This window comes from Euprymna scolopes, chromosome 37, assembly GCF_053919585.1.
Source record: "Euprymna scolopes isolate OS-2025 chromosome 37, ASM5391958v1, whole genome shotgun sequence".
NCBI lineage: Eukaryota > Metazoa > Mollusca > Cephalopoda > Sepiida > Sepiolidae > Euprymna > Euprymna scolopes.
The window spans coordinates 13681774-13704946 of record NC_136518.1 but is presented as its reverse complement, the minus strand read 5'-3'; the positions used below and the strand labels follow the sequence as shown (position 1 = coordinate 13704946).

General features: G+C 35.8%; 1 protein-coding gene and 102 non-coding genes across 103 annotated transcripts in view; 102 read left to right on the top strand and 1 right to left on the bottom strand.

Annotated features, from left to right (window-relative positions):
• The window catches only part of LOC145261094 (uncharacterized), a 201983-nt gene that overhangs the window by 48631 nt on the left and 130179 nt on the right, over positions 1-23173 (bottom strand). The window lies entirely within an intron of this gene.
• On the top strand, positions 61-134 carry Trnat-cgu (transfer RNA threonine (anticodon CGU)). The gene has a single exon. It is a non-coding gene; the product is annotated as a tRNA-Thr (tRNA).
• Trnat-cgu (transfer RNA threonine (anticodon CGU)) lies at positions 282-355 on the top strand. The gene has a single exon. It is a non-coding gene; the product is annotated as a tRNA-Thr (tRNA).
• Trnam-cau (transfer RNA methionine (anticodon CAU)) lies at positions 502-575 on the top strand. Its single transcript has one exon. It is a non-coding gene; the product is annotated as a tRNA-Met (tRNA).
• Trnat-cgu (transfer RNA threonine (anticodon CGU)) lies at positions 723-796 on the top strand. Its single transcript has one exon. It is a non-coding gene; the product is annotated as a tRNA-Thr (tRNA).
• Trnat-cgu (transfer RNA threonine (anticodon CGU)) lies at positions 944-1017 on the top strand. The gene has a single exon. It is a non-coding gene; the product is annotated as a tRNA-Thr (tRNA).
• On the top strand, positions 1165-1238 carry Trnat-cgu (transfer RNA threonine (anticodon CGU)). The gene has a single exon. It is a non-coding gene; the product is annotated as a tRNA-Thr (tRNA).
• On the top strand, positions 1386-1459 carry Trnat-cgu (transfer RNA threonine (anticodon CGU)). The gene has a single exon. It is a non-coding gene; the product is annotated as a tRNA-Thr (tRNA).
• Positions 1607-1680, top strand: Trnat-cgu (transfer RNA threonine (anticodon CGU)). Its single transcript has one exon. It is a non-coding gene; the product is annotated as a tRNA-Thr (tRNA).
• Positions 1828-1901, top strand: Trnat-cgu (transfer RNA threonine (anticodon CGU)). The gene has a single exon. It is a non-coding gene; the product is annotated as a tRNA-Thr (tRNA).
• Positions 2038-2111, top strand: Trnat-cgu (transfer RNA threonine (anticodon CGU)). The gene has a single exon. It is a non-coding gene; the product is annotated as a tRNA-Thr (tRNA).
• Positions 2480-2553, top strand: Trnat-cgu (transfer RNA threonine (anticodon CGU)). Its single transcript has one exon. It is a non-coding gene; the product is annotated as a tRNA-Thr (tRNA).
• Trnat-cgu (transfer RNA threonine (anticodon CGU)) lies at positions 2701-2774 on the top strand. Its single transcript has one exon. It is a non-coding gene; the product is annotated as a tRNA-Thr (tRNA).
• On the top strand, positions 2922-2995 carry Trnat-cgu (transfer RNA threonine (anticodon CGU)). The gene has a single exon. It is a non-coding gene; the product is annotated as a tRNA-Thr (tRNA).
• Positions 3143-3216, top strand: Trnat-cgu (transfer RNA threonine (anticodon CGU)). Its single transcript has one exon. It is a non-coding gene; the product is annotated as a tRNA-Thr (tRNA).
• Positions 3364-3437, top strand: Trnat-cgu (transfer RNA threonine (anticodon CGU)). Its single transcript has one exon. It is a non-coding gene; the product is annotated as a tRNA-Thr (tRNA).
• Trnat-cgu (transfer RNA threonine (anticodon CGU)) lies at positions 3586-3659 on the top strand. Its single transcript has one exon. It is a non-coding gene; the product is annotated as a tRNA-Thr (tRNA).
• On the top strand, positions 3807-3880 carry Trnat-cgu (transfer RNA threonine (anticodon CGU)). The gene has a single exon. It is a non-coding gene; the product is annotated as a tRNA-Thr (tRNA).
• On the top strand, positions 4250-4323 carry Trnat-cgu (transfer RNA threonine (anticodon CGU)). The gene has a single exon. It is a non-coding gene; the product is annotated as a tRNA-Thr (tRNA).
• Trnat-cgu (transfer RNA threonine (anticodon CGU)) lies at positions 4471-4544 on the top strand. Its single transcript has one exon. It is a non-coding gene; the product is annotated as a tRNA-Thr (tRNA).
• Positions 4692-4765, top strand: Trnat-cgu (transfer RNA threonine (anticodon CGU)). Its single transcript has one exon. It is a non-coding gene; the product is annotated as a tRNA-Thr (tRNA).
• On the top strand, positions 4913-4986 carry Trnat-cgu (transfer RNA threonine (anticodon CGU)). Its single transcript has one exon. It is a non-coding gene; the product is annotated as a tRNA-Thr (tRNA).
• Trnat-cgu (transfer RNA threonine (anticodon CGU)) lies at positions 5134-5207 on the top strand. Its single transcript has one exon. It is a non-coding gene; the product is annotated as a tRNA-Thr (tRNA).
• On the top strand, positions 5356-5429 carry Trnat-cgu (transfer RNA threonine (anticodon CGU)). The gene has a single exon. It is a non-coding gene; the product is annotated as a tRNA-Thr (tRNA).
• Positions 5577-5650, top strand: Trnat-cgu (transfer RNA threonine (anticodon CGU)). Its single transcript has one exon. It is a non-coding gene; the product is annotated as a tRNA-Thr (tRNA).
• On the top strand, positions 5798-5871 carry Trnat-cgu (transfer RNA threonine (anticodon CGU)). The gene has a single exon. It is a non-coding gene; the product is annotated as a tRNA-Thr (tRNA).
• On the top strand, positions 6019-6092 carry Trnak-cuu (transfer RNA lysine (anticodon CUU)). The gene has a single exon. It is a non-coding gene; the product is annotated as a tRNA-Lys (tRNA).
• Positions 6240-6313, top strand: Trnat-cgu (transfer RNA threonine (anticodon CGU)). The gene has a single exon. It is a non-coding gene; the product is annotated as a tRNA-Thr (tRNA).
• On the top strand, positions 6461-6534 carry Trnat-cgu (transfer RNA threonine (anticodon CGU)). Its single transcript has one exon. It is a non-coding gene; the product is annotated as a tRNA-Thr (tRNA).
• On the top strand, positions 6682-6755 carry Trnam-cau (transfer RNA methionine (anticodon CAU)). Its single transcript has one exon. It is a non-coding gene; the product is annotated as a tRNA-Met (tRNA).
• Positions 6903-6976, top strand: Trnat-cgu (transfer RNA threonine (anticodon CGU)). Its single transcript has one exon. It is a non-coding gene; the product is annotated as a tRNA-Thr (tRNA).
• On the top strand, positions 7124-7197 carry Trnat-cgu (transfer RNA threonine (anticodon CGU)). The gene has a single exon. It is a non-coding gene; the product is annotated as a tRNA-Thr (tRNA).
• On the top strand, positions 7566-7639 carry Trnat-cgu (transfer RNA threonine (anticodon CGU)). Its single transcript has one exon. It is a non-coding gene; the product is annotated as a tRNA-Thr (tRNA).
• Trnat-cgu (transfer RNA threonine (anticodon CGU)) lies at positions 7787-7860 on the top strand. Its single transcript has one exon. It is a non-coding gene; the product is annotated as a tRNA-Thr (tRNA).
• Positions 8008-8081, top strand: Trnat-cgu (transfer RNA threonine (anticodon CGU)). The gene has a single exon. It is a non-coding gene; the product is annotated as a tRNA-Thr (tRNA).
• Trnat-cgu (transfer RNA threonine (anticodon CGU)) lies at positions 8229-8302 on the top strand. Its single transcript has one exon. It is a non-coding gene; the product is annotated as a tRNA-Thr (tRNA).
• On the top strand, positions 8450-8523 carry Trnap-cgg (transfer RNA proline (anticodon CGG)). The gene has a single exon. It is a non-coding gene; the product is annotated as a tRNA-Pro (tRNA).
• Trnat-cgu (transfer RNA threonine (anticodon CGU)) lies at positions 8671-8744 on the top strand. Its single transcript has one exon. It is a non-coding gene; the product is annotated as a tRNA-Thr (tRNA).
• On the top strand, positions 8892-8965 carry Trnat-cgu (transfer RNA threonine (anticodon CGU)). Its single transcript has one exon. It is a non-coding gene; the product is annotated as a tRNA-Thr (tRNA).
• On the top strand, positions 9113-9186 carry Trnat-cgu (transfer RNA threonine (anticodon CGU)). Its single transcript has one exon. It is a non-coding gene; the product is annotated as a tRNA-Thr (tRNA).
• On the top strand, positions 9334-9407 carry Trnat-cgu (transfer RNA threonine (anticodon CGU)). The gene has a single exon. It is a non-coding gene; the product is annotated as a tRNA-Thr (tRNA).
• On the top strand, positions 9555-9628 carry Trnat-cgu (transfer RNA threonine (anticodon CGU)). The gene has a single exon. It is a non-coding gene; the product is annotated as a tRNA-Thr (tRNA).
• Trnak-cuu (transfer RNA lysine (anticodon CUU)) lies at positions 9776-9849 on the top strand. The gene has a single exon. It is a non-coding gene; the product is annotated as a tRNA-Lys (tRNA).
• Positions 9996-10069, top strand: Trnap-cgg (transfer RNA proline (anticodon CGG)). Its single transcript has one exon. It is a non-coding gene; the product is annotated as a tRNA-Pro (tRNA).
• Trnat-cgu (transfer RNA threonine (anticodon CGU)) lies at positions 10217-10290 on the top strand. The gene has a single exon. It is a non-coding gene; the product is annotated as a tRNA-Thr (tRNA).
• On the top strand, positions 10438-10511 carry Trnap-cgg (transfer RNA proline (anticodon CGG)). Its single transcript has one exon. It is a non-coding gene; the product is annotated as a tRNA-Pro (tRNA).
• Trnat-cgu (transfer RNA threonine (anticodon CGU)) lies at positions 10659-10732 on the top strand. The gene has a single exon. It is a non-coding gene; the product is annotated as a tRNA-Thr (tRNA).
• On the top strand, positions 10880-10953 carry Trnat-cgu (transfer RNA threonine (anticodon CGU)). The gene has a single exon. It is a non-coding gene; the product is annotated as a tRNA-Thr (tRNA).
• Trnat-cgu (transfer RNA threonine (anticodon CGU)) lies at positions 11101-11174 on the top strand. Its single transcript has one exon. It is a non-coding gene; the product is annotated as a tRNA-Thr (tRNA).
• On the top strand, positions 11322-11395 carry Trnat-cgu (transfer RNA threonine (anticodon CGU)). Its single transcript has one exon. It is a non-coding gene; the product is annotated as a tRNA-Thr (tRNA).
• Positions 11543-11616, top strand: Trnat-cgu (transfer RNA threonine (anticodon CGU)). Its single transcript has one exon. It is a non-coding gene; the product is annotated as a tRNA-Thr (tRNA).
• On the top strand, positions 11764-11837 carry Trnat-cgu (transfer RNA threonine (anticodon CGU)). Its single transcript has one exon. It is a non-coding gene; the product is annotated as a tRNA-Thr (tRNA).
• Positions 11985-12058, top strand: Trnat-cgu (transfer RNA threonine (anticodon CGU)). Its single transcript has one exon. It is a non-coding gene; the product is annotated as a tRNA-Thr (tRNA).
• On the top strand, positions 12206-12279 carry Trnat-cgu (transfer RNA threonine (anticodon CGU)). The gene has a single exon. It is a non-coding gene; the product is annotated as a tRNA-Thr (tRNA).
• On the top strand, positions 12427-12500 carry Trnat-cgu (transfer RNA threonine (anticodon CGU)). Its single transcript has one exon. It is a non-coding gene; the product is annotated as a tRNA-Thr (tRNA).
• Trnat-cgu (transfer RNA threonine (anticodon CGU)) lies at positions 12648-12721 on the top strand. Its single transcript has one exon. It is a non-coding gene; the product is annotated as a tRNA-Thr (tRNA).
• On the top strand, positions 12869-12942 carry Trnat-cgu (transfer RNA threonine (anticodon CGU)). The gene has a single exon. It is a non-coding gene; the product is annotated as a tRNA-Thr (tRNA).
• Trnat-cgu (transfer RNA threonine (anticodon CGU)) lies at positions 13090-13163 on the top strand. Its single transcript has one exon. It is a non-coding gene; the product is annotated as a tRNA-Thr (tRNA).
• Trnat-cgu (transfer RNA threonine (anticodon CGU)) lies at positions 13311-13384 on the top strand. The gene has a single exon. It is a non-coding gene; the product is annotated as a tRNA-Thr (tRNA).
• On the top strand, positions 13532-13605 carry Trnat-cgu (transfer RNA threonine (anticodon CGU)). The gene has a single exon. It is a non-coding gene; the product is annotated as a tRNA-Thr (tRNA).
• Positions 13753-13826, top strand: Trnat-cgu (transfer RNA threonine (anticodon CGU)). Its single transcript has one exon. It is a non-coding gene; the product is annotated as a tRNA-Thr (tRNA).
• Trnat-cgu (transfer RNA threonine (anticodon CGU)) lies at positions 13974-14047 on the top strand. The gene has a single exon. It is a non-coding gene; the product is annotated as a tRNA-Thr (tRNA).
• Positions 14195-14268, top strand: Trnat-cgu (transfer RNA threonine (anticodon CGU)). Its single transcript has one exon. It is a non-coding gene; the product is annotated as a tRNA-Thr (tRNA).
• Positions 14416-14489, top strand: Trnat-cgu (transfer RNA threonine (anticodon CGU)). Its single transcript has one exon. It is a non-coding gene; the product is annotated as a tRNA-Thr (tRNA).
• Positions 14637-14710, top strand: Trnat-cgu (transfer RNA threonine (anticodon CGU)). Its single transcript has one exon. It is a non-coding gene; the product is annotated as a tRNA-Thr (tRNA).
• Positions 14858-14931, top strand: Trnat-cgu (transfer RNA threonine (anticodon CGU)). Its single transcript has one exon. It is a non-coding gene; the product is annotated as a tRNA-Thr (tRNA).
• Positions 15079-15152, top strand: Trnat-cgu (transfer RNA threonine (anticodon CGU)). The gene has a single exon. It is a non-coding gene; the product is annotated as a tRNA-Thr (tRNA).
• Trnat-cgu (transfer RNA threonine (anticodon CGU)) lies at positions 15300-15373 on the top strand. The gene has a single exon. It is a non-coding gene; the product is annotated as a tRNA-Thr (tRNA).
• Positions 15521-15594, top strand: Trnat-cgu (transfer RNA threonine (anticodon CGU)). Its single transcript has one exon. It is a non-coding gene; the product is annotated as a tRNA-Thr (tRNA).
• Trnat-cgu (transfer RNA threonine (anticodon CGU)) lies at positions 15742-15815 on the top strand. The gene has a single exon. It is a non-coding gene; the product is annotated as a tRNA-Thr (tRNA).
• Trnat-cgu (transfer RNA threonine (anticodon CGU)) lies at positions 15963-16036 on the top strand. The gene has a single exon. It is a non-coding gene; the product is annotated as a tRNA-Thr (tRNA).
• On the top strand, positions 16184-16257 carry Trnat-cgu (transfer RNA threonine (anticodon CGU)). Its single transcript has one exon. It is a non-coding gene; the product is annotated as a tRNA-Thr (tRNA).
• Positions 16405-16478, top strand: Trnat-cgu (transfer RNA threonine (anticodon CGU)). The gene has a single exon. It is a non-coding gene; the product is annotated as a tRNA-Thr (tRNA).
• Trnat-cgu (transfer RNA threonine (anticodon CGU)) lies at positions 16626-16699 on the top strand. The gene has a single exon. It is a non-coding gene; the product is annotated as a tRNA-Thr (tRNA).
• Positions 16847-16920, top strand: Trnat-cgu (transfer RNA threonine (anticodon CGU)). The gene has a single exon. It is a non-coding gene; the product is annotated as a tRNA-Thr (tRNA).
• On the top strand, positions 17068-17141 carry Trnat-cgu (transfer RNA threonine (anticodon CGU)). The gene has a single exon. It is a non-coding gene; the product is annotated as a tRNA-Thr (tRNA).
• Positions 17289-17362, top strand: Trnat-cgu (transfer RNA threonine (anticodon CGU)). Its single transcript has one exon. It is a non-coding gene; the product is annotated as a tRNA-Thr (tRNA).
• Positions 17510-17583, top strand: Trnat-cgu (transfer RNA threonine (anticodon CGU)). Its single transcript has one exon. It is a non-coding gene; the product is annotated as a tRNA-Thr (tRNA).
• Positions 17731-17804, top strand: Trnat-cgu (transfer RNA threonine (anticodon CGU)). Its single transcript has one exon. It is a non-coding gene; the product is annotated as a tRNA-Thr (tRNA).
• Positions 17952-18025, top strand: Trnat-cgu (transfer RNA threonine (anticodon CGU)). The gene has a single exon. It is a non-coding gene; the product is annotated as a tRNA-Thr (tRNA).
• Trnat-cgu (transfer RNA threonine (anticodon CGU)) lies at positions 18173-18246 on the top strand. Its single transcript has one exon. It is a non-coding gene; the product is annotated as a tRNA-Thr (tRNA).
• Trnat-cgu (transfer RNA threonine (anticodon CGU)) lies at positions 18394-18467 on the top strand. The gene has a single exon. It is a non-coding gene; the product is annotated as a tRNA-Thr (tRNA).
• On the top strand, positions 18615-18688 carry Trnat-cgu (transfer RNA threonine (anticodon CGU)). The gene has a single exon. It is a non-coding gene; the product is annotated as a tRNA-Thr (tRNA).
• Positions 18836-18909, top strand: Trnat-cgu (transfer RNA threonine (anticodon CGU)). The gene has a single exon. It is a non-coding gene; the product is annotated as a tRNA-Thr (tRNA).
• On the top strand, positions 19057-19130 carry Trnat-cgu (transfer RNA threonine (anticodon CGU)). The gene has a single exon. It is a non-coding gene; the product is annotated as a tRNA-Thr (tRNA).
• Positions 19278-19351, top strand: Trnat-cgu (transfer RNA threonine (anticodon CGU)). Its single transcript has one exon. It is a non-coding gene; the product is annotated as a tRNA-Thr (tRNA).
• Positions 19499-19572, top strand: Trnat-cgu (transfer RNA threonine (anticodon CGU)). Its single transcript has one exon. It is a non-coding gene; the product is annotated as a tRNA-Thr (tRNA).
• Trnat-cgu (transfer RNA threonine (anticodon CGU)) lies at positions 19720-19793 on the top strand. Its single transcript has one exon. It is a non-coding gene; the product is annotated as a tRNA-Thr (tRNA).
• On the top strand, positions 19941-20014 carry Trnat-cgu (transfer RNA threonine (anticodon CGU)). The gene has a single exon. It is a non-coding gene; the product is annotated as a tRNA-Thr (tRNA).
• On the top strand, positions 20162-20235 carry Trnat-cgu (transfer RNA threonine (anticodon CGU)). The gene has a single exon. It is a non-coding gene; the product is annotated as a tRNA-Thr (tRNA).
• Trnat-cgu (transfer RNA threonine (anticodon CGU)) lies at positions 20383-20456 on the top strand. Its single transcript has one exon. It is a non-coding gene; the product is annotated as a tRNA-Thr (tRNA).
• On the top strand, positions 20603-20676 carry Trnat-cgu (transfer RNA threonine (anticodon CGU)). The gene has a single exon. It is a non-coding gene; the product is annotated as a tRNA-Thr (tRNA).
• On the top strand, positions 20824-20897 carry Trnat-cgu (transfer RNA threonine (anticodon CGU)). Its single transcript has one exon. It is a non-coding gene; the product is annotated as a tRNA-Thr (tRNA).
• Positions 21045-21118, top strand: Trnat-cgu (transfer RNA threonine (anticodon CGU)). Its single transcript has one exon. It is a non-coding gene; the product is annotated as a tRNA-Thr (tRNA).
• Positions 21266-21339, top strand: Trnat-cgu (transfer RNA threonine (anticodon CGU)). Its single transcript has one exon. It is a non-coding gene; the product is annotated as a tRNA-Thr (tRNA).
• On the top strand, positions 21487-21560 carry Trnat-cgu (transfer RNA threonine (anticodon CGU)). The gene has a single exon. It is a non-coding gene; the product is annotated as a tRNA-Thr (tRNA).
• Trnat-cgu (transfer RNA threonine (anticodon CGU)) lies at positions 21708-21781 on the top strand. The gene has a single exon. It is a non-coding gene; the product is annotated as a tRNA-Thr (tRNA).
• Trnat-cgu (transfer RNA threonine (anticodon CGU)) lies at positions 21929-22002 on the top strand. The gene has a single exon. It is a non-coding gene; the product is annotated as a tRNA-Thr (tRNA).
• Positions 22150-22223, top strand: Trnat-cgu (transfer RNA threonine (anticodon CGU)). The gene has a single exon. It is a non-coding gene; the product is annotated as a tRNA-Thr (tRNA).
• Positions 22371-22444, top strand: Trnat-cgu (transfer RNA threonine (anticodon CGU)). Its single transcript has one exon. It is a non-coding gene; the product is annotated as a tRNA-Thr (tRNA).
• Positions 22592-22665, top strand: Trnat-cgu (transfer RNA threonine (anticodon CGU)). The gene has a single exon. It is a non-coding gene; the product is annotated as a tRNA-Thr (tRNA).
• Trnat-cgu (transfer RNA threonine (anticodon CGU)) lies at positions 22813-22886 on the top strand. Its single transcript has one exon. It is a non-coding gene; the product is annotated as a tRNA-Thr (tRNA).
• Positions 23034-23107, top strand: Trnat-cgu (transfer RNA threonine (anticodon CGU)). The gene has a single exon. It is a non-coding gene; the product is annotated as a tRNA-Thr (tRNA).

The window sequence follows — 23173 nt, the reverse complement described above, 5'->3', positions numbered from 1 at the left end:
ATACTGGGATTATATTTTGGCAAAAATGTCAATTTAGTAAAAACTGTTGGGAGCGTTTCTGCCTCTATAGCTCAGTGGTTTAGAGCACTGGTCTCGTAAAAAAGGGGTCGTGAGTTCAAATCTCGCTGGAGGCATGATATCTCTACTACTCTCTTGTACTTATTTTCAACCAAAATTTGGCAACATTTGAATTTTTACAATATTTTGTACAATCTTTGTTTATACTGGGATGGTATTTTGGCAAAAATGTAAACTTAGTAAAAACTGTTGGGAGCGCGACTGCCTCTATTGCTCAGTGGTTAAGAGCACTGGTCTCGTAACCCAGGGGTCGTGAGTTCGAATCTCACTGGAGGCATGATATCTGTACTACTCTCTCTTACTAATTTTCAACCAAAATTTTTCAACATTTTGATTTTTACAATATTTTGTACAATCTTTGTTTATACTGGGATTATATTTTGGCAAAAATGTCAATTTAGTAAAAAGTGTTGGGTGGTGTCTGCCTCTATAGCTCAGTGATTTAGAGCACTGGTCTCATACACCAGGAGTCGTGAGTTCGAATCTCACTGGAGGCATGATATCTCTACTACTCTCTTTTACTAATTTTTAACCAAAATTTTGCAACATTTGGAGTTTTACAATATTTTGTACAATCTTTGTTTATACTGGGATTATATTTTGGCAAAAATGTGAATTTAGTAAAAAGTGTTGGGAGCGTGTCTGCCTCTATAGCTCAGTGGTTTAGAGCACTGGTCTCGTAAACCAGGGGTCGTGAGTTCGAATCTCACTGGAGGCATGATATCTCTAATACTCTCTCTAACTAATTTTTAACCAAAATTTTGCAACATTTGGATTTTTACAATATTTTGTACAATCTTTGTTTATACTGGGATTATATTTTGGCAAAAATGTCAATTTAGTAAAAAGTGTTGGGAGCGTGTCTGCCTCTATAGCTCAGTGATGTAGAGCACTGGCCTCGTAAACCAGGGGTCGTGAGTTCGAATCTCACTGGAGGAATGATATCTCTACTACTCTTTTTTACTAATTTTCAACCAAAATTTTGCAACATTTGGATTTTTACAATATTTTGTACAATCTTTGTTTATACTGGGATTATATTTTGGAAAAAATTTCAATTTAGTAAAAAGTGTTGGGAGCGTGTCTGCCTCTATAGCTCAGTGGTTTAGAGCACTGGTCTCGTAAACCAGGGCTCGTGAGTTCGAATCTCACTGGAGGCATGATATCTCTACTACTCTCTTTTACTAATTTTCAACCAAAATTTTGCAACATTTGGATTTTTACAATATTTTGTCCAATCTTTGTTTAAACTGGGATTATATTTTGGCCAAAGTGTCAATTTAGTAAAAAGTGTTGGGAGGGTGTCTTCCTCTATAGCTCAGTGGTTTAGAGCACTGGTCTCGTAAACCAGGGGTCGTGAGTTCGAATCTCACTGGAGGCATGATATCTCTACTACTGTCTTTTACTAATTTTCAACCAAAATTTTGCAACATTTGGATTTTTACAATATTTTGTACAATCTTTGTTTATACTGGGATTATATTTTGGTAAACATGTCAATTTAGTAAAAAGTGTTGGGAACGTGTCTGCCTCTATAGCTCAGTGGTTTAGAGCACTGGTCTCGTAAACCAGGTGTCGTGAGTTCGAATCTCACTGAAGGCATGATATCTCTACTACTCTCTTTTACTAATTTTCAACCAAAATTTTGCAACATTTGGATTTTTTCAATATTTTGTACAATCTTTGTTTAAACTGGGATTATATTTTGGCCAAAGTGTCAATTAAGTAAAAGGTGTTGGGAGGGTGTCTGCCTCTATAGCTCAGTGGTGTAGAGCACTGGTCTCGTAAACCAGGGGTCGTGAGTTCGAATCTCACTGGAGGCATGATATCTCTTTAACTAATTTTCAACCAAAATTTTGCAACATTTGGATTTTTACAATATTTTGTACAATCTTTGTTTAAACTGGGATTATATTTTGGCCAAATGTCAATTTAGTAAAAAGTGTTGGGAGGGTGTCTGCCTCTATAGCTCAGTGGTTTAGAGCACTGGTCTCGTAAACCAGGGGTCCTGAGTTCGAATCTCACTGAAGGCATGATATCTCTACTGCTCTCTTTTACTAATTTTTAACCAAAATTTTGCAACATTTGGATTTTTACAATATTTTGTCCAATCTTTGTTTAAACTGGGATTATATTTTGGCCAAATGTCAATTTAGTAAAAAGTGTTGGGAACGTGTCTGCCTCTATAACTCAGTGGTTTAGAGCACTGGACTTGTAAACCAGGTGTCGTGAGTTGTAATCTCACTGAAGCCATGATATCTCTACTACTCTCTTTTACTAATTTTCAACTTAAAATTTTGCAACATTTGGATTTTTACAATATTTTGTACAATCTTTGTTTATACTGGGATTATATTTTGGTAAACATGTCAATTTAGTAAAAAGTGTTGGGAGGGTGTCTGCCTCTATAGCTCAGTGGTTTAGAGCACTGGTCTCGTACACCAGGGGTCGTGAGTGCGAATCTCACTGGAGGCATGATATCTCTACTACTCTCTTTTACTAATTTTCAACCAAAATTTTGCAACATTTGGATTTTTACAATATTTTGTACAATCTTTGTTTATACTGGGATTATATTTTGGTAAACATGTCAATTTAGTAAAAAGTGTTGGGAACGTGTCTGCCTCTATAGCTCAGTGGTTTAGAGCACTGGTCTCGTAAACCAGGGGTCGTGAGTTCGAATCTCACTGGAGGCATGATATCTCTACTACTCTCTTTTACTAATTTTCAACCAAAATTTTGCAACATTTGGATTTTTACAATATTTTGTACAATCTTTGTTTATACTGGGATTATATTTTGGTAAACATGTCAATTTAGTAAAAAGTGTTGAGAACGTGTCTGCCTCTATAGCTCAGTGGTTTAGAGCACTGGTCTCGTAAACCAGGGGTCGTGAGTTCGAATCTCACTGGAGGCATGATATCTCTACTACTCTCTTTTACTAATTTTCTACCAAAATTTTTCAACATTTGGATTTTTACAATATTTTGTACAATCTTTGTTTATACTGGGATTATATTTTGGTAAACATGTCAATTTAGTAAAAAGTGTTGGGAACGTGTCTGCCTCTATAGCTCAGTGGTTTAGAGCACTGGTCTCGTAAACCAGGGGTCGTGAGTTCGAATCTCACTGGAGGCATGATATCTCTACTACTCTCGTTTACTAATTTTCAACCAAAATTTTGCAACATTTGGATTTTTACAATATTTTGTACAATCTTTGTTTATACTGGGATTATATTTTGGTAAACATGTCAATTTAGTAAAAAGTGTTGGGAACGTGTCTACCTCTATAGCTCAGTGTTTTAGAGCACTCGTCTCGTAAACCAGGGGTCGTGAGTTCGAATCTCACTGGAGGCATGATATCTCTACTACTCTGTTTTACTAATTTTCAACCAAAATTTTGTCAACATTTGGATTTTTACAATATTTTGTACAATCTTTGTTTATACTGGGATTATATTTTGGCAAATATGTCAATTTAGTAAAAAGTGTTGGAAGCGTGTCTGCCTCTATAGCTCAGTGGTTTAGAGCACTGGCCTCGTACACCAGTGGTCGTGAGTTCAAATCTCACTGGAGGCATGAAATCTCTACTACTCTGTTTTACTAATTTTCAACCAAAATTTTGCAACATTTGGATTTTTACAATATTTTGTACAATCTTTGTTTATACTGGGATTATATTTTGGCAAAAATGTCAATTTAGTAAAAAGAGTTGGGAACGTGTCTGCCTCTATAGCTCAGTGGTTTAGAGCACTGGTCTCGTAAACCAGGGGTCGTGAGTTCGAATCTCACTGGAGGCATGATATCTCTACTACTCTCTTTTACTAATTTTCAACCAAAATTTTGCAACATTTGGATTTTTACAATATTTTGTACAATCTTTGTTTATACTGGGATTATATTTTGGTAAACATGTCAATTTAGTAAAAAGTGTTGGGAACGTGTCTGCCTCTATAACTCAGTGGTTTAGAGCACTGGACTTGTAAACCAGGTGTCGTGAGTTGTAATCTCACTGAAGCCATGATATCTCTACTACTCTCTTTTACTAATTTTCAACTTAAAATTTTGCAACATTTGGATTTTTACAATATTTTGTACAATCTTTGTTTATACTGGGATTATATTTTGGTAAACATGTCAATTTAGTAAAAAGTGTTGGGAGGGTGTCTGCCTCTATAGCTCAGTGGTTTAGAGCACTGGTCTCGTACACCAGGGGTCGTGAGTGCGAATCTCACTGGAGGCATGATATCTCTACTACTGTCTTTTACTAATTTTCAACCAAAATTTTGCAACATTTGGATTTTTACAATATTTTGTACAATCTTTGTTTATACTGGGATTATATTTTGGTAAACATGTCAATTTAGTAAAAAGTGTTGGGAACGTGTCTGCCTCTATAGCTCAGTGGTTTAGAGCACTGGTCTCGTAAACCAGGGGTCGTGAGTTCGAATCTCACTGGAGGCATGATATCTCTACTACTCTCTTTTACTAATTTTCAACCAAAATTTTGCAACATTTGGATTTTTACAATATTTTGTACAATCTTTGTTTATACTGGGATTATATTTTGGTAAACATGTCAATTTAGTAAAAAGTGTTGGGAACGTGTCTGCCTCTATAGCTCAGTGGTTTAGAGCACTGGTCTCGTAAACCAGGGGTCGTGAGTTCGAATCTCACTGGAGGCATGATATCTCTACTACTCTCTTTTACTAATTTTCTACCAAAATTTTTCAACATTTGGATTTTTACAATATTTTGTACAATCTTTGTTTATACTGGGATTATATTTTGGTAAACATGTCAATTTAGTAAAAAGTGTTGGGAACGTGTCTGCCTCTATAGCTCAGTGGTTTAGAGCACTGGTCTCGTAAACCAGGGGTCGTGAGTTCGAATCTCACTGGAGGCATGATATCTCTACTACTCTCGTTTACTAATTTTCAACCAAAATTTTGCAACATTTGGATTTTTACAATATTTTGTACAATCTTTGTTTATACTGGGATTATATTTTGGTAAACATGTCAATTTAGTAAAAAGTGTTGGGAACGTGTCTACCTCTATAGCTCAGTGTTTTAGAGCACTCGTCTCGTAAACCAGGGGTCGTGAGTTCGAATCTCACTGGAGGCATGATATCTCTACTACTCTGTTTTACTAATTTTCAACCAAAATTTTGTCAACATTTGGATTTTTACAATATTTTGTACAATCTTTGTTTATACTGGGATTATATTTTGGCAAATATGTCAATTTAGTAAAAAGTGTTGGAAGCGTGTCTGCCTCTATAGCTCAGTGGTTTAGAGCACTGGCCTCGTACACCAGTGGTCGTGAGTTCAAATCTCACTGGAGGCATGAAATCTCTACTACTCTGTTTTACTAATTTTCAACCAAAATTTTGCAACATTTGGATTTTTACAATATTTTGTACAATCTTTGTTTATACTGGGATTATATTTTGGCAAAAATGTCAATTTAGTAAAAAGAGTTGGGAACGTGTCTGCCTCTATAGCTCAGTGGTTTAGAGCACTGGTCTCGTAAACCAGGGGTCGTGAGTTCGAATCTCACTGGAGGCATGATATCTCTACTACTCTCTTTTACTAATTTTCAACCAAAATTTTGCAACATTTGGATTTTTACAATATTTTGTACAATCTTTGTTTATACTGGGATTATATTTTGGCAAATATGTCAATTTAGTAAAAAGTATTGGGAGCGTGTCTGCCTCTATAGCTCAGTGGTTTAGAGCACTGGTCTCGTACACCAGTGGTCGTGAGTTCGAATCTCACTGGAGGCATGAAATCTCTACTACTCTGTTTTACTAATTTTCAAACAAAATTTTGCAACATTTGGATTTTTTCAATATTTTGTACAATCTTTGTTTATACTGGGATTATATTTTGGCAAAAATGTCAATTTAGTAAAAAGTGTTGGGAACGTGTCTGCCTCTATAGCTCAATGTTTTAGAGCACTGGTCTCTTAAACCAGGGGTCGTGAGTTCGAATCTCACTGGAGGCATGATATCTCTACTACTCTCTTTTACTAATTTTCAACCAAAATTTTGCAACATTTGGATTTTTACAATATTTTGTACAATCTTTGTTTAAACTGGGATTATATTTTGGCCAAAGTGTCAATTTAGTAAAAAGTATTGGGAGGGTGTCTGCCTCTATAGCTCAGTGGTTTAGAGCACTGGTCTCGTATACCAGGGGTCGTGAGTTCGAATCTCACTGGAGGCATGATATCTCTACTACTCTCTTTTACTAATTTTCAACCAAAATTTTGCAACATTTGGATTTTTACACTATTTTGTACAATCTTTGTTTATACTGGGATTATATTTTGGTAAACATGTCAATTTAGTAAAAAGTGTTGGGAACGTGTCTGCCTCTATAGCTCAGTAGTTTAGAGCACTGGTCTCGTAAACCAGGGGTCGTGAGTTCGAATCTCACTGAAGGCATGATATCTCTACTACTCTCTTTTACTAATTTTCAACCAAAATTTTGCAACATTTGGATTTTTACAATATTTTGTACAATCTTTTTTTAAACTGGGATTATATTTTGGCCAAAGTGTCAATTTAGTAAAAAGTGTTGGGAGGGTGTCTGCCTCTATAGCTCAGTGGTTTAGAGCACTGGTCTCATACACCAGGGGTCGTGAGTTCGAATCTCACTGGAGGCATGATATCTCTACTACTGTCTTTTACTAATTTTCAACCAAAATTTTTCAACATTTGGATTTTTACAATATTTTGTACAATCTTTGTTTATACTGGGATTATATTTTGGCAAAAATGTCAATTTAGTAAAAACTGTTGGGAGCGTTTCTGCCTCTATAGCTCAGTGGTTTAGAGCACTGGTCTCGTAAACAAGGGGTCGTGAGTTCAAATCTCGCTGGAGGCATGATATCTCTACTACTCTCTTGTACTTATTTTCAACCAAAATTTGGCAACATTTGAATTTTTACAATATTTTGTACAATCTTTGTTTATACTGGGATGGTATTTTGGCAAAAATGTAAACTTAGTAAAAACTGTTGGGAGCGCGACTGCCTCTATTGCTCAGTGGTTAAGAGCACTGGTCTCGTAACCCAGGGGTCGTGAGTTCGAATCTCACTGGAGGCATGATATCTCTACTACTCTCTCTTACTAATTTTCAACCAAAATTTTGCAACATTTGGATTTTTACAATATTTTGTACAATCTTTGTTTATACTGGGATTATATTTTGGTAAACATGTCAATTTAGTAAAAAGTGTTGGGAACGTGTCTGCCTCTATAGCTCAGTGTTTTAGAGAACTGGTCTCGTAAACCAGGTGTCGTAAGTTGTAATCTCACTGAAGGCATGATATCTCTACTACTCTCTTTTACTAATTTTCAACCAAAATTTTGCAACATTTGGATTTTTACAATATTTTGTACAATCTTTGTTTATACTGGGATTATATTTTGGTAAACATTTCAATTTAGTAAAAAGTGTTGGGAGGGTGTCTGCCTCTATAGCTCAGTGATTTAGAGCACTGGTCTCGTAAACCAGGGGTCGTGAGTTCGAATCTCACTGGAGGCATGATATCTCTACTACTCTCTTTTACTAATTTTCAACCAAAATTTTGCAACATTTGGATTTTTACAATATTTTGTACAATCTTTGTTTATACTGGGATTATATTTTGGTAAACATGTCAATTTAGTAAAAAGTGTTGGGAACGTGTCTGCCTCTATAGCTCAGTGGTTTAGAGCACTGGTCTCGTAAACCAGGGGTCGTGAGTTCGAATCTCACTGGAGGCATGATATCTCTACTACTCTCTTTTACTAATTTTCAACCAAAATTTTGCAACATTTGGATTTTTACAATATTTTGTACAATCTTTGTTTATACTGGGATTATATTTTGGTAAACATGTCAATTTAGTAAAAAGTGTTGGGAACGTGTCTACCTCTATAGCTCAGTGTTTTAGAGCACTCGTCTCGTAAACCAGGGGTCGTGAGTTCGAATCTCACTGGAGGCATGATATCTCTACTACTCTCTTTTACTAATTTTCAACCAAAATTTTGCAACATTTGGATTTTTACAATATTTTGTACAATCTTTTTTTATACTGGGATTATATTTTGGCAAACATGTCAATTTAGTAAAAAGTGTTGGGAGCGTGTCTGCCTCTATAGCTCAGTGGTTTAGAGCACTGGCCTCGTACACCAGTGGTCGTGAGTTCAAATCTCACTGGAGGCATGAAATCTCTACTACTCTGTTTTACTAATTTTCAACCAAAATTTTGCAACATTTGGATTTTTACAATATTTTGTACAATCTTTGTTTATACTGGGATTATATTTTGGCAAAAATGTCAATTTAGTAAAAAGAGTTGGGAACGTGTCTGCCTCTATAGCTCAGTGGTTTAGAGCACTGGTCTCGGAAACAAGGGGTCGTGAGTTCGAATCTCACTGGAGGCATGATATCTCTACTACTCTCTTTTACTAATTTTCAACCAAAATTTTGCAACATTTGGATTTTTACAATATTTTGTACAATCTTTGTTTATACTGGGATTATATTTTGGCAAAAATGTCAATTTAGTAAAAAGTGTTGGGAGCGTGTCTGCCTCTATAGCTCAGTGGTTTAGAGCACTGGTCTCGTAAACCAGGGGTCGTGAGTTCGAATCTCACTGGAGGCATGATATCTCTACTACTCTCTTTTACTAATTTTCAACCAAAATTTTGCAACATTTGGATTTTTACAATATTTTGTACAATCTTTGTTTATACTGGGATTATATTTTGGTAAACATGTCAATTTAGTAAAAAGTGTTGGGAACGTGTCTACCTCTATAGCTCAGTGTTTTAGAGCACTCGTCTCGTAAACCAGGGGTCGTGAGTTCGAATCTCACTGGAGGCATGATATCTCTACTACTCTGTTTTACTAATTTTCAACCAAAATTTTGCAACATTTGGATTTTTACAATATTTTGTACAATCTTTGTTTATACTGGGATTATATTTTGGCAAAAATGTCAATTTAGTAAAAAGTGTTGGAAGCGTGTCTGCCTCTATAGCTCAGTGGTTTAGAGCACTGGCCTCGTACACCAGTGGTCGTGAGTTCAAATCTCACTGGAGGCATGAAATCTCTACTACTCTGTTTTACTAATTTTCAACCAAAATTTTGCAACATTTGGATTTTTACAATATTTTGTACAATCTTTGTTTATACTGGGATTATATTTTGGCAAAAATGTCAATTTAGTAAAAAGAGTTGGGAACGTGTCTGCCTCTATAGCTCAGTGGTTTAGAGCACTGGTCTCGTAAACCAGGGGTCGTGAGTTCGAATCTCACTGGAGGCATGATATCTCTACTACTCTCTTTTACTAATTTTCAACCAAAATTTTGCAACATTTGGATTTTTACAATATTTTGTACAATCTTTGTTTATACTGGGATTATATTTTGGCAAATATGTCAATTTAGTAAAAAGTATTGGGAGCGTGTCTGCCTCTATAGCTCAGTGGTTTAGAGCACTGGTCTCGTACACCAGTGGTCGTGAGTTCGAATCTCACTGGAGGCATGAAATCTCTACTACTCTGTTTTACTAATTTTCAACCAAAATTTTGCAACATTTGGATTTTTTCAATATTTTGTACAATCTTTGTTTATACTGGGATTATATTTTGGCAAAAATGTCAATTTAGTAAAAAGTGTTGGGAACGTGTCTGCCTCTATAGCTCAGTGGTTTAGAGCACTGGTCTCTTAAACCAGGGGTCGTGAGTTCGAATCTCACTGGAGGCATGATATCTCTACTACTCTCTTTTACTAATTTTCAACCAAAATTTTGCAACATTTGGATTTTTACAATATTTTGTACAATCTTTGTTTATACTGGGATTATATTTTGGCAAAAATGTCAATTTAGAAAAAGAGTTGGGAACGTGTCTGCCTCTATAGCTCAGTGGTTTAGAGCACTGGTCTCGGAAACAAGGGGTCGTGAGTTCGAATCTCACTGGAGGCATGATATCTCTACTACTCTCTTTTACTAATTTTCAACCAAAATTTTGCAACATTTGGATTTTTACAATATTTTGTACAATCTTTGTTTATACTGGGATTATATTTTGGCAAAAATGTCAATTTAGTAAAAAGTGTTGGGAGCGTGTCTGCCTCTATAGCTCAGTGGTTTAGAGCACTGGTCTCGTACACCAGTGGTCGTGAGTTCGAATCTCACTGGAGGCATGAAATCTCTACTACTCTGTTTTACTAATTTTCAAACAAAATTTTGCAACATTTGGATTTTTACAATATTTTGTACAATCTTTGTTTATACTGGGATTATATTTTGGCAAAAATGTCAATTTAGTAAAAAGTGTTGGGAACGTGTCTGCCTCTATAGCTCAGTGGTTTAGAGCACTGGTCTCGGAAACAAGGGGTCGTGAGTTCGAATCTCACTGGAGGCATGATATCTCTACTACTCTCTTTTACTAATTTTCAACCAAAATTTTGCAACATTTGGATTTTTACAATATTTTGTACAATCTTTGTTTATACTGGGATTATATTTTGGTAAACATGTCAATTTAGTAAAAAGTGTTGGGAACGTGTCTGCCTCTATAGCTCAGTGGTTTAGAGCACTGGTCTCGTAAACCAGGGGTCGTGAGTTCGAATCTCACTGGAGGCATGATATCTCTACTACTCACTTTTACTAATTTTCAACCAAAATTTTGCAACATTTGGAGTTTTACAATGTTTTGTACAATCTTTGTTTATACTGGGATTATATTTTGGTAAACCTGTCAATTTAGTAAAAAGTGTTGGGAACGTGTCTGCCTCTATAGCTCAGTAGTTTAGAGCACTGGTCTCGTAAACCAGGGGTCGTGAGTTCGAATCTCACTGGAGGCATGATATCTCTACTACTCTCTTTTACTAATTTTCAACCAAAATTTTTCAACATTTGGATTTTTACAATATTTTGTACAATCTTTGTTTATACTGGGATTATATTTTGGCAAAAATGTCAATTTAGTAAAAAGTGTTGGAAGCGTGTCTGCCTCTGTAGCTCAGTGGTTTAGAGCACTGGTCTCGTAAACCAGGGGTCGTGAGTTCGAATCTCACTGGAGGCATGATATCTCTACTACTCTCTTTTACTAATTTTCAACCAAAATTTTGCAACATTTGGATTTTTACAATATTTTGTAGAATCTTTGTTTATACTGGGATTATATTTTGGTAAACATGTCAATTTAGTAAAAAGTGTTGGGAGCGTGTCTGCCTCTATAGCTCAGTGGTTTAGAGCACTGGTCTCGTAAACCAGGGGTCGTGAGTTCGAATCTCACTGGAGGCATGATATCTCTACTACTCTCTTTTACTAATTTTCAACCAAAATTTTGCAACATTTGGATTTTTACAATATTTTGTACAATCTTTGTTTATACTGGGATTATATTTTGGTAAACATGTCAATTTAGTAAAAAGTGTTGGGAACGTGTCTGCCTCTATAGCTCAGTGGTTTAGAGCACTGGTCTCGTAAACCAGGGGTCGTGAGTTCGAATCTCACTGGAGGCATGATATCTCTACTACTCTCTTTTACTAATTTTCAACCAAAATTTTTCAACATTTGGATTTTTACAATATTTTGTACAATCTTTGTTTATACTGGGATTATATTTTGGTAAACATGTCAATTTAGTAAAAAGTGTTGGGAACGTGTCTGCCTCTATAGCTCAGTGGTTTAGAGCACTGGTTTCGTAAACCAGGGGTCCTGAGTTCGAATCTCACTGGAGGCATGATATCTCTACTACTCTCTTTTACTAATTTTCAACCAAAATTTTGCAACATTTGGATTTTTACAATATTTTGTACAATCTTTGTTTATACTGGGATTATATTTTGGCAAAAATGTCATTTTAGTAAAAAGTGTTGGGAGCGTGTCTGCCTCTATAGCTCAGTGGTTTAGAGCACTGGTCTCGTAAACCAGGGGTCGTGAGTTCGAATCTCACTGGAGGCATGATATCTCTACTACTCTCTTTTACTAATTTTCAACCAAAATTTTTCAACATTTGGATTTTTACAATATTTTGTACAATCTTTGTTTATACTGGGATTATATTTTGGTAAACATGTCAATTTAGTAAAAAGTGTTGGGAACGTGTCTGCCTCTATAGCTCAGTGGTTTAGAGCACTGGTCTCGTAAACCAGGGGTCGTGAGTTCGAATCTCACTGGAGGCATGATATTTCTACTACTCACTTTTACTAATTTTCAACCAAAATTTTGCAACATTTGGAGTTTTACAATGTTTTGTACAATCTTTGTTTATACTGGGATTATATTTTGGAAAACCTGTCAATTTAGTAAAAAGTATTGGGAACGTGTCTGCCTCTATAGCTCAGTAGTTTAGAGCACTGGTCTCGTAAACCAGGGGTCGTGAGTTCGAATCTCACTGGAGGCATGATATCTCTACTACTCTCTTTTACTAATTTTCAACCAAAATTTTGCAACATTTGGATTTTTACAATATTTTGTACAATCTTTGTTTATACTGGGATTATATTTTGGCAAAAATGTCAATTTAGTAAAAAGTGTTGGAAGCGTGTCTGCCTCTATAGCTCAGTGGTTTAGAGCACTGGTCTCGTAAACCAGGGGTCGTGAGTTCGAATCTCACTGGAGGCATGATATCTCTACTACTCTCTTTTACTAATTTTCAACCAAAATTTTGCAACATTTGGATTTTTACAATATTTTGTACAATCTTTGTTTATACTGGGATTATATTTTGGTAAACATGTCAATTTAGTAAAAAGTGTTGGGAGCGTGTCTGCCTCTATAGCTCAGTGGTTTAGAGCACTGGTCTCGTAAACCAGGGGTCGTGAGTTCGAATCTCACTGGAGGCATGATATCTCTACTACTCTCTTTTACTAATTTTCAACCAAAATTTTGCAACATTTGGATTTTTACAATATTTTGTACAATCTTTGTTTATACTGGGATTATATTTTGGTAAACATGTCAATTTAGTAAAAAGTGTTGGGAACGTGTCTGCCTCAATAGCTCAGTGGTTTAGAGCACTGGTCTCGTAAACCAGGGGTCGTGAGTTCGAATCTCACTGGAGGCATGATATCTCTACTACTCTCTTTTACTAATTTTCAACCAAAATTTTGCAACATTTGGATTTTTACAATATTTTGTACAATCTTTGTTTATACTGGGATTATAATTTGGTAAACATGTCAATTTAGTAAAAAGTGTTGGGAACGTGTCTGCCTCTATAGCTCAGTGGTTTAGAGCACTGGTCTCGTAAACCAGGGGTCGTGAGTTCGAATCTCACTGGAGGCATGATATCTCTACTACTCTGTTATACTAATTTTCAACCAAAATTTTTCAACATTTGGATTTTTACAATATTTTGTACAATCTTTGTTTATACTGGGATTATATTTTGGTAAACATGTCAATTTAGTAAAAAGTGTTGGGAACGTGTCTGCCTCTATAGCTCAGTGGTTTAGAGCACTGGTTTCGTAAACCAGGGGTCGTGAGTTCGAATCTCACTGGAGGCATGATATCTCTACTACTCTCTTTTACTAATTTTCAACCAAAATTTTGCAACATTTGGATTTTTACAATATTTTGTACAATCTTTGTTTATACTGGGATTATGTTTTGGCAAAAATGTCATTTTAGTAAAAAGTGTTGGGAACGTGTCTGCCTCTATAGCTCAGTGGTTTAGAGCACTGGTCTCGTAAACCAGGGGTCGTGAGTTCGAATCTCACTGGAGGCATGATATCTCTACTACTCTCTTTTACTAATTTTCAACCAAAATTTTGCAACATTTGGATTTTTACAATATTTTGTACAATCTTTGTTTATACTGGGATTATATTTTGGTAAACATGTCAATTTAGTAAAAAGTGTTGGGAACGTGTCTTCCTCTATAGCTCAGTGGTTTAGAGCACTGGTCTCGTAAACCAGGGGTCGTGAGTTCGAATCTCGCTGGAGGCATGATATCTCTACTACTCTCTTTTACTAATTTTCAACCAAAATTTTGCAACATTTGGATTTTTACAATATTTTGTACAATCTTTGTTTATACTGGGATAATATTTTGGTAAACATGTCAATTTAGTAAAAAGTGTTGGGAACGTGTCTGCCTCTATAGCTCAGTGGTTTAGAGCACTGGTCTCGTAAACCAGGGGTCGTGAGTTCGAATCTCACTGGAGGCATGATATCTCTACTACTCTCTTTTACTAATTTTCAACCAAAATTTTGCAACATTTGGATTTTTACAATATTTTGTACAATCTTTGTTTATACTGGGATTATATTTTGGCAAAAATGTCAATTTAGTAAAAAGTGTTGGGAGCGTGTCTGCCTCTATAGCTCAGTGGTTTAGAGCACTGGCCTCGTAAACCAGTGGTCGTGAGTTCGAATCTCACTGGAGGCATGAAATCTCTACCACACTGTTTTACTAATTTTCAACCAAAATCTTGCAACATTTGGATTTTTACATTATTTTGTACAATCTTTGTTTATACTGGGATTATATTTTGGTAAACATGTCAATTTAGTAAAAAGTGTTGGGAACGGGTCTGCCTCTATAGCTCAGTGGTTTAGAGCACTGGTCTCGTAAACCAGGGGTTGTGAGTTCGAATCTCACTGGAGGCATGATATCTCTACTACTCTCTTTTACTAATTTTCAACCAAAATTTTGCAACATTTGGATTTTTACAATATTTTGTACAATCTTTGTTTATACTGGGATTATATTTTGGTAAACATGTCAATTTAGTAAAAAGTGTTGGGAACGTGTCTGCCTCTATAGCTCAGTGGTTTAGAGCACTGGCCTCGTAAACCAGGGGTCGTGAGTTCGAATCTCACTGGAGGCATGATATCTCTACTACTCTCTTTTACTAATTTTCAACCAAAATTTTTCAACATTTGGATTTTTACAATATTTTGTACAATCTTTGTTTATACTGGGATTATATTTTGGCAAAAATGTCAATTTAGTAAAAAGTGTTGGGAGCGTGTCTGCCTCTATAGCTCAGTGGTTTAGAGCACTGGCCTCGTACACCAGTGGTCGTGAGTTCGAATCTCACTGGAGGCATGAAATCTCTACTACTCTGTTTTACTAATTTTCAACCAAAATTTTGCAACATTTGGATTTTTACAATATTTTGACCAATCTTTGTTTATACTTGGATTATATTTTGGCAAAAATGTCAATTTAGTAAAAAGTGTTGGGAACGTGTCTGCCTCTATAGCTCAGTGGTTTAGAGCACTGGTCTCGTAAACCAGGGGTCGTGAGTTCGAATCTCACTGGAGGCATGATATCTCTACTACTTTCTTTTACTAATTTTCAACCAAAATTTTGCAACATTTGGATTTTTACAATATTTTGTACAATCTTTGTTTATACTGGGATTATATTTTGGTAAACATGTCAATTTAGTAAAAAGTGTTGGGAACGTGTCTGCCTCAATAGCTCAGTGGTTTAGAGCACTGGTCTCGTAAACCAGGGGTCGTGAGTTCGAATCTCACTGGAGGCATGATATCTCTACTACTCTCTTTTACTAATTTTCAACCAAAATTTTGCAACATTTGGATTTTTACAATATTTTGTACAATCTTTGTTTATACTGGGATTATAATTTGGTAAACATGTCAATTTAGTAAAAAGTGTTGGGAACGTGTCTGCCTCTATAGCTCAGTGGTTTAGAGCACTGGTCTCGTAAACCAGGGGTCGTGAGTTCGAATCTCACTGGAGGCATGATATCTCTACTACTCTGTTATACTAATTTTCAACCAAAATTTTTCAACATTTGGATTTTTACAATATTTTGTACAATCTTTGTTTATACTGGGATTATATTTTGGTAAACATGTCAATTTAGTAAAAAGTGTTGGGAACGTGTCTGCCTCTATAGCTCAGTGGTTTAGAGCACTGGTTTCGTAAACCAGGGGTCGTGAGTTCGAATCTCACTGGAGGCATGATATCTCTACTACTCTCTTTTACTAATTTTCAACCAAAATTTTGCAACATTTGGATTTTTACAATATTTTGTACAATCTTTGTTTATACTGGGATTATATTTTGGCAAAAATGTCATTTTAGTAAAAAGTGTTGGGAACGTGTCTGCCTCTATAGCTCAGTGGTTTAGAGCACTGGTCTCGTAAACCAGGGGTCGTGAGTTCGAATCTCACTGGAGGCATGATATCTCTACTACTCTCTTTTACTAATTTTCAACCAAAATTTTGCAACATTTGGATTTTTACAATATTTTGTACAATCTTTGTTTATACTGGGATTATATTTTGGTAAACATGTCAATTTAGTAAAAAGTGTTGGGAACGTGTCTTCCTCTATAGCTCAGTGGTTTAGAGCACTGGTCTCGTAAACCAGGGGTCGTGAGTTCGAATCTCACTGGAGGCATGATATCTCTACTACTCTCTTTTACTAATTTTCAACCAAAATTTTGCAACATTTGGATTTTTACAATATTTTGTACAATCTTTGTTTATACTGGGATTATATTTTGGTAAACATGTCAATTTAGTAAAAAGTGTTGGGAACGTGTCTGCCTCTATAGCTCAGTGGTTTAGAGCACTGGTCTCGTAAACCAGGGGTCGTGAGTTCGAATCTCACTGGAGGCATGATATCTCTACTACTCTCTTTTACTAATTTTCAACCAAAATTTTGCAACATTTGGATTTTTACAATATTTTGTACAATCTTTGTTTATACTGGGATTATATTTTGGCAAAAATGTCAATTTAGTAAAAAGTGTTGGGAGCGTGTCTGCCTCTATAGCTCAGTGGTTTAGAGCACTGGCCTCGTAAACCAGTGGTCGTGAGTTCGAATCTCACTGGAGGCATGAAATCTCTACCGCACTGTTTTACTAATTTTCAACCAAAATCTTGCAACATTTGGATTTTTACATTATTTTGTACAATCTTTGTTTATACTGGGATTATATTTTGGTAAACATGTCAATTTAGTAAAAAGTGTTGGGAACGGGTCTGCCTCTATAGCTCAGTGGTTTAGAGCACTGGTCTCGTAAACCAGGGGTTGTGAGTTCGAATCTCACTGGAGGCATGATATCTCTACTACTCTCTTTTACTAATTTTCAACCAAAATTTTGCAACATTTGGATTTTTACAATATTTTGTACAATCTTTGTTTATACTGGGATTATATTTTGGTAAACATGTCAATTTAGTAAAAAGTGTTGGGAACGTGTCTGCCTCTATAGCTCAGTGGTTTAGAGCACTGGCCTCGTAAACCAGGGGTCGTGAGTTCGAATCTCACTGGAGGCATGATATCTCTACTACTCTCTTTTACTAATTTTCAACCAAAATTTTTCAACATTTGGATTTTTACAATATTTTGTACAATCTTTGTTTATACTGGGATTATATTTTGGCAAAAATGTCAATTTAGTAAAAAGTGTTGGGAGCGTGTCTGCCTCTATAGCTCAGTGGTTTAGAGCACTGGCCTCGTACACCAGTGGTCGTGAGTTCGAATCTCACTGGAGGCATGAAATCTCTACTACTCTGTTTTACTAATTTTCAACCAAAATTTTGCAACATTTGGATTTTTACAATATTTTGACCAATCTTTGTTTATACTTGGATTATATTTTGGCAAAAATGTCAATTTAGTAAAAAGTGTTGGGAACGTGTCTGCCTCTATAGCTCAGTGGTTTAGAGCACTGGTCTCGTAAACCAGGGGTCGTGAGTTCGAATCTCACTGGAGGCATGATATCTCTACTACTCTCTTTTACTAATTTTCAACCAAAATTTTGCAACATTTGGATTTTTACAATATTTTGTACAATCTTTGTTTATACTGGGATTATATTTTGGCAAAAATGTCAATTTAGTAAAAAGTGTTGGGAGCGTGTCTGCCTCTATAGCTCAGTGGTTTAGAGCACTGGCCTCGTACACCAGTGGTCGTGAGTTCGAATCTCACTGGAGGCATGATATCTCTACTACACTGTTTTACTAATTTTCAACCAAAATTTTGAAACATTTGGATTTTTACAATATTTTGTACAATCTTTGTTTATACTGGGATTATATTTTGGTAAACATGTCAATTTAGTAAAAAGTGTTGGGAACGTGTCTGCCTCTATAGCTCAGTGGTTTAGAGCACTGGTCTCGTAAACCAGGGGTTGTTAGTTCGAATCTCACTGGAGGCATGATATCTCTACTACTCTCTTTTACTAATTTTCAACCAAAATTTTGCAACATTTGGATTTTTACAATATTTTGTACAATCTTTGTTTATACTGGGATTATATTTTGGTAAACATGTCAATTTAGTAAAAAGTGTTGGGAACGTGTCTGCCTCTATAGCTCAGTGGTTTAGAGCACTGGCCTCGTAAACCAGGGGTCGTGAGTTCGAATCTCACTGGAGGCATGATATCTCTACTACTCTCTTTTACTAATTTTCAACCAAAATTTTTCAACATTTGGATTTTTACAATATTTTGTACAATCTTTGTTTATACTGGGATTATATTTTGGCAAAAATGTCAATTTAGTAAAAAGTGTTGGGAGCGTGTCTGCCTCTATAGCTCAGTGGTTTAGAGCACTGGCCTCGTACACCAGTGGTCGTGAGTTCGAATCTCACTGGAGGCATGAAATCTCTACTACTCTGTTTTACTAATTTTCAACCAAAATTTTGCAACATTTGGATTTTTACAATATTTTGACCAATCTTTGTTTATACTTGGATTATATTTTGGTAAACATGTCAATTTAGTAAAAAGTGTTGGGAACGTGTCTGCCTCTATAGCTCAGTGGTTTAGAGCACTGGTCTCGTAAACCAGGAGTCGTGAGTTCGAATCTCACTGGAGGCATGATATCTCTACTACTCTCTTTTACTAATTTTCAACCAAAATTTTGCAACATTTTGATTTTTACAATATTTTGTACAATCTTTGTTTATACTGGGATTATATTTTGGTAAACATGTCAATTTAGTAAAAAGTGTTGGGAACGTGTCTGCCTCTATAGCTCAGTGGTTTAGAGCACTGGTCTCGTAAACCAGGGGTCGTGAGTTCGAATCTCACTGGAGGCATGATATCTCTACTACTCTCTTTTACTAATTTTCAACCACAATTTTGCAACATTTGGATTTTTACAATATTTTGTACAATCTTTGTTTATACTGGGATTATATTTTGGCAAAAATGTCAATTTAGTAAAAAGTGTTGGGAACGTGTCTGCCTCTATAGCTCAGTGGTTTAGAGCACTGGGCTCGTAAACCAGGGGTCGTGAGTTCGAATCTCACTGGAGGCATGATATCTCTACTACTCTCTTTTACTAATGTTCAAACAAAATTTTGCAACATTTGGAGTTTTACAATATTTTGTACAATCTTTGTTTATACTGGGATTATATTTTGGCAAAAATGTCAATTTAGTAAAAAGTGTTGGGAACGTGTTTGCCTCTATAGCTCAGTGGTTTAGAGCACTGGTCTCGTAAACCAGGGGTCGTGAGTTCGAATCTCACTGGAGGCATGATATCTCTACTACTCTCTTTTACTAATTTTCAACCAAAATTTTGCAACATTTGGAGTTTTACAATATTTTGTACAATCTTTGTTTATACTGGGATTATATTTTGGTAAACATGTCAATTTAGTAAAAAGTGTTGGGAACGTGTCTGCCTCTATAGCTCAGTGATTTCGAGCACTGGTCTCGTAAACCAGGGGTCGTGAGTTCGAATCTCACTGGAGGAATTATATCTCTACTACTCTCTTTTACTAATTTTCAACCAAAATTTTGCAACATTTGGATTTTTACAATATTTTGTACAATCTTTGTTTATACTGGGATTATATTTTGGAAAAAATGTCAATTTAGTAAAAAGTGTTGGGAGCGTGTCTGCCTCTATAGCTCAGTGGTTTAGAGCACTGGTCTCGTAAACCAAGGGTCGTGAGTTCGAATCTCACTGGAGGCATGATAACTCTACTACTCTCTTTTACTAATTTTCAACCAAAATTTTGCAACATTTGGAGTTTTACAATATTTTGTACAATCTTTGTTTATACTGGGATTATATTTTGGCAAAAATGTCAATTTAGTAAAAAGTGTTGGGAGCGTGTCTGCCTCTATAGCTCAGTGGTTTAGAGCACTGGTCTCGTAAACCAGGGGTCGTTAGTTCGAATCTCACTGGAGGCATGATAACTCTACTACTCTCTTTTACTAATTTTCAACCAAAATTTTGCAACATTTGGAGTTTTACAATATTTTGTACAATCTTTGTTTATACTGGGATTATATTTTGGAAAAAATGTCAATTTAGTAAAAAGTGTTGGGAGCGTGTCTGCCTCTATAGCTCAGTGGTTTAGAGCACTGGTCTCGTAAACCAGGGGTCGTGAGTTCGAATCTCACTGGAGGCATGATATCTCTACTACTCTCTTTTACTAATTTTCAACCAAAATTTTGCAACATTTGGAGTTTTACAATATTTTGTACAATCTTTGTTTATACTGGGATTATATTTTGGCGAAAATGTCAATTTAGTAAAAACGTTTGGGGGGTCTCTGCCTCTATAGCTCAGTGGTTTAGAGCACTAGTCTCGTAAACCTGGGGTCGTGAGTTCGAATCTCACTGAAGGCATGATAACTCTACTACTCTCTTTTACTAATTTTCAACCAAAATTTTGCAACATTTGGAGTTTTACAATATTTTGTACAATCTTTGTTTATACTGGGATTATATTTTGGCAAAAATGTCAATTTAGTAAAAAGTGTCGGGAGCGTGTCTTCCTCTATAGCTCAGTGGTTTAGAGCACTGGTCTCGTAAAACAGGGGTCGTGAGTTCGAATCTCACTGGAGGCATGATAACTCTACTACTCTCTTTTACTAATTTTCAACCAAAATTTTGCAACATTTGGAGTGTTACAATATTTTGTACAATCTTTGTTTATACTTGGATTATATTTTGGCAAAAATGTCAATTTAGTAAAAAGTGTTGGGAGCGTGTCTGCCTCTATAGCTCAGTGGTGTAGAGCACTGGTCTCGTAAACCAGGGGTCGTGAGTTCGAATCTCACTGGAGGCATGATATCTCTACTACTCTCTTTTACTAATTTTCAACCAAAATTTTGCAACATTTGGATTTTTACAATATTTTGTACAATCTTTGTTTATACTGGGATTATATTTTGGCAAAAATGTCAATTTAGTAAAAAGTGTTGGGAGCGTGTCTGCCTCTATAGCTCAGTGGTTTAGAGCACTGGCCTCGTACACCAGTGGTCGTGAGTTCGAATCTCACTGGAGGCATGAAATCTCTACTACTCTGTTTTACTAATTTTCAGCCAAAATTTTGCAACATTTGGATTTTTACAATATTTTGACCAATCTTTGTTTATACTTGGATTATATTTTGGCAAAAATCTCAATTTAGTAAAAAGTGTTGGGAACGTGTCTGCCTCTATAGCTCAGTGGTTTAGAGCACTGGTCTCGTAAACCAGGGGTCGTGAGTTCGAATCTCACTGGAGGCATGATATCTCTACTACTCACTGTAACTAATTTTCAACCAAAATTTTGCAACATTTGGATTTTTACAATATTTTGTACAATCTTTGTTTATACTGGGATTATATTTTGGTAAACATGTCAATTTAGTAAAAAGTGTTGGGAACGTGTCTGCCTCTATAGCTCAGTGGTTTAGAGCACTGGTCTCGTAAACCAGGGGTCGTGAGTTCGAATCTCACTGGAGGCATGATATCTCTACTACTCTCTTTTACTAATTTTCAACCAAAATTTTGCAACATTTGGATTTTTACAATATTTTGTACAATCTTTGTTTATACTGGGATTATATTTTGGCAAAAATGTCAATTTAGTAAAAAGTGTTGGGAGCGTGTCTGCCTCTATAGCTCAGTGGTTTAGAGCACTGGCCTCGTACACCAGTGGTCGTGAGTTCGAATCTCACTGGAGGCATGAAATCTCTACTACTCTGTTTTACTAATTTTCAACCACAATTTTTCAACATTTGGATTTTTACAATATTTTGTACAATCTTTGTTTATACTGGGATTATATTTTGGCAAAAATGTCAATTTAGTAAAAAGTGTTGGGAACGTGTCTGCCTCTATAGCTCAGTGGTTTAGAGCACTGGTCTCGTAAACCAGGGGTCGTGAGTTCGAATCTCACTGGAGGCATGATATCTCTACTACTCTCTTTTACTAATTTTCAACCAAAATTTTGCAACATTTGGAGTTTTACAATATTTTGTACAATCTTTGTTTATACTGGGATTATATTTTGGTAAACATGTCAATTTAGTAAAAAGTATTGGGGACGTGTCTGCCTCTATAGCTCAGTGGTTTAGAGCACTGGTCTCGTAAACCAGGGGTCGTGAGTTCGAATCTCACTGGAGGCATGATATCTCTACTACTCTCTTTTACTAATTTTCAACCAAAATTTTGCAACATTTGGAGTTTTACAATATTTTGTACAATCTTTGTTTATACTGGGATTATATTTTGGTAAACATGTCAATTTAGTAAAAAGTGTTGGGAACGTGTCTGCCTCTATAGCTCAGTGATTTCGAGCACTGGTCTCGTAACCCAGGGGTCGTGAGTTCGAATCTCACTGGAGGCATGATAACTCTACTACTCTCTTTTACTAATTTTCAACCAAAATTTTGCAACATTTGGATTTTTACAATATTTTGTACAATCTTTGTTTATACTGGGATTATATTTTGGCAAAAATGTCAATTTAGTAAAAAGTGTTGGGAGCGTGTCTGCCTCTATAGCTCAGTGGTTTAGAGCACTGGCCTCGTACACCAGTGGTCGTGAGTTCGAATCTCACTGGAGGCATGAAATCTCTACTACTCTGTTTTACTAATTTTCAACCAAAATTTTGCAACATTTGGGTTTTTACAATATTTTGACCAATTTTTGTTTATACTTGGATTATATTTTGGCAAAAATCTCAATTTAGTAAAAAGTGTTGGGAACGTGTCTGCCTCTATAGCTCAGTGGTTTAGAGCACTGGTCTCGTAAACCAGGGGTCGTGAGTTCGAATCTCACTGGAGGCATGATATCTCTACTACTCACTTTTACTAATTTTCAACCAAAATTTTGCAACATTTGGAGTTTTACAA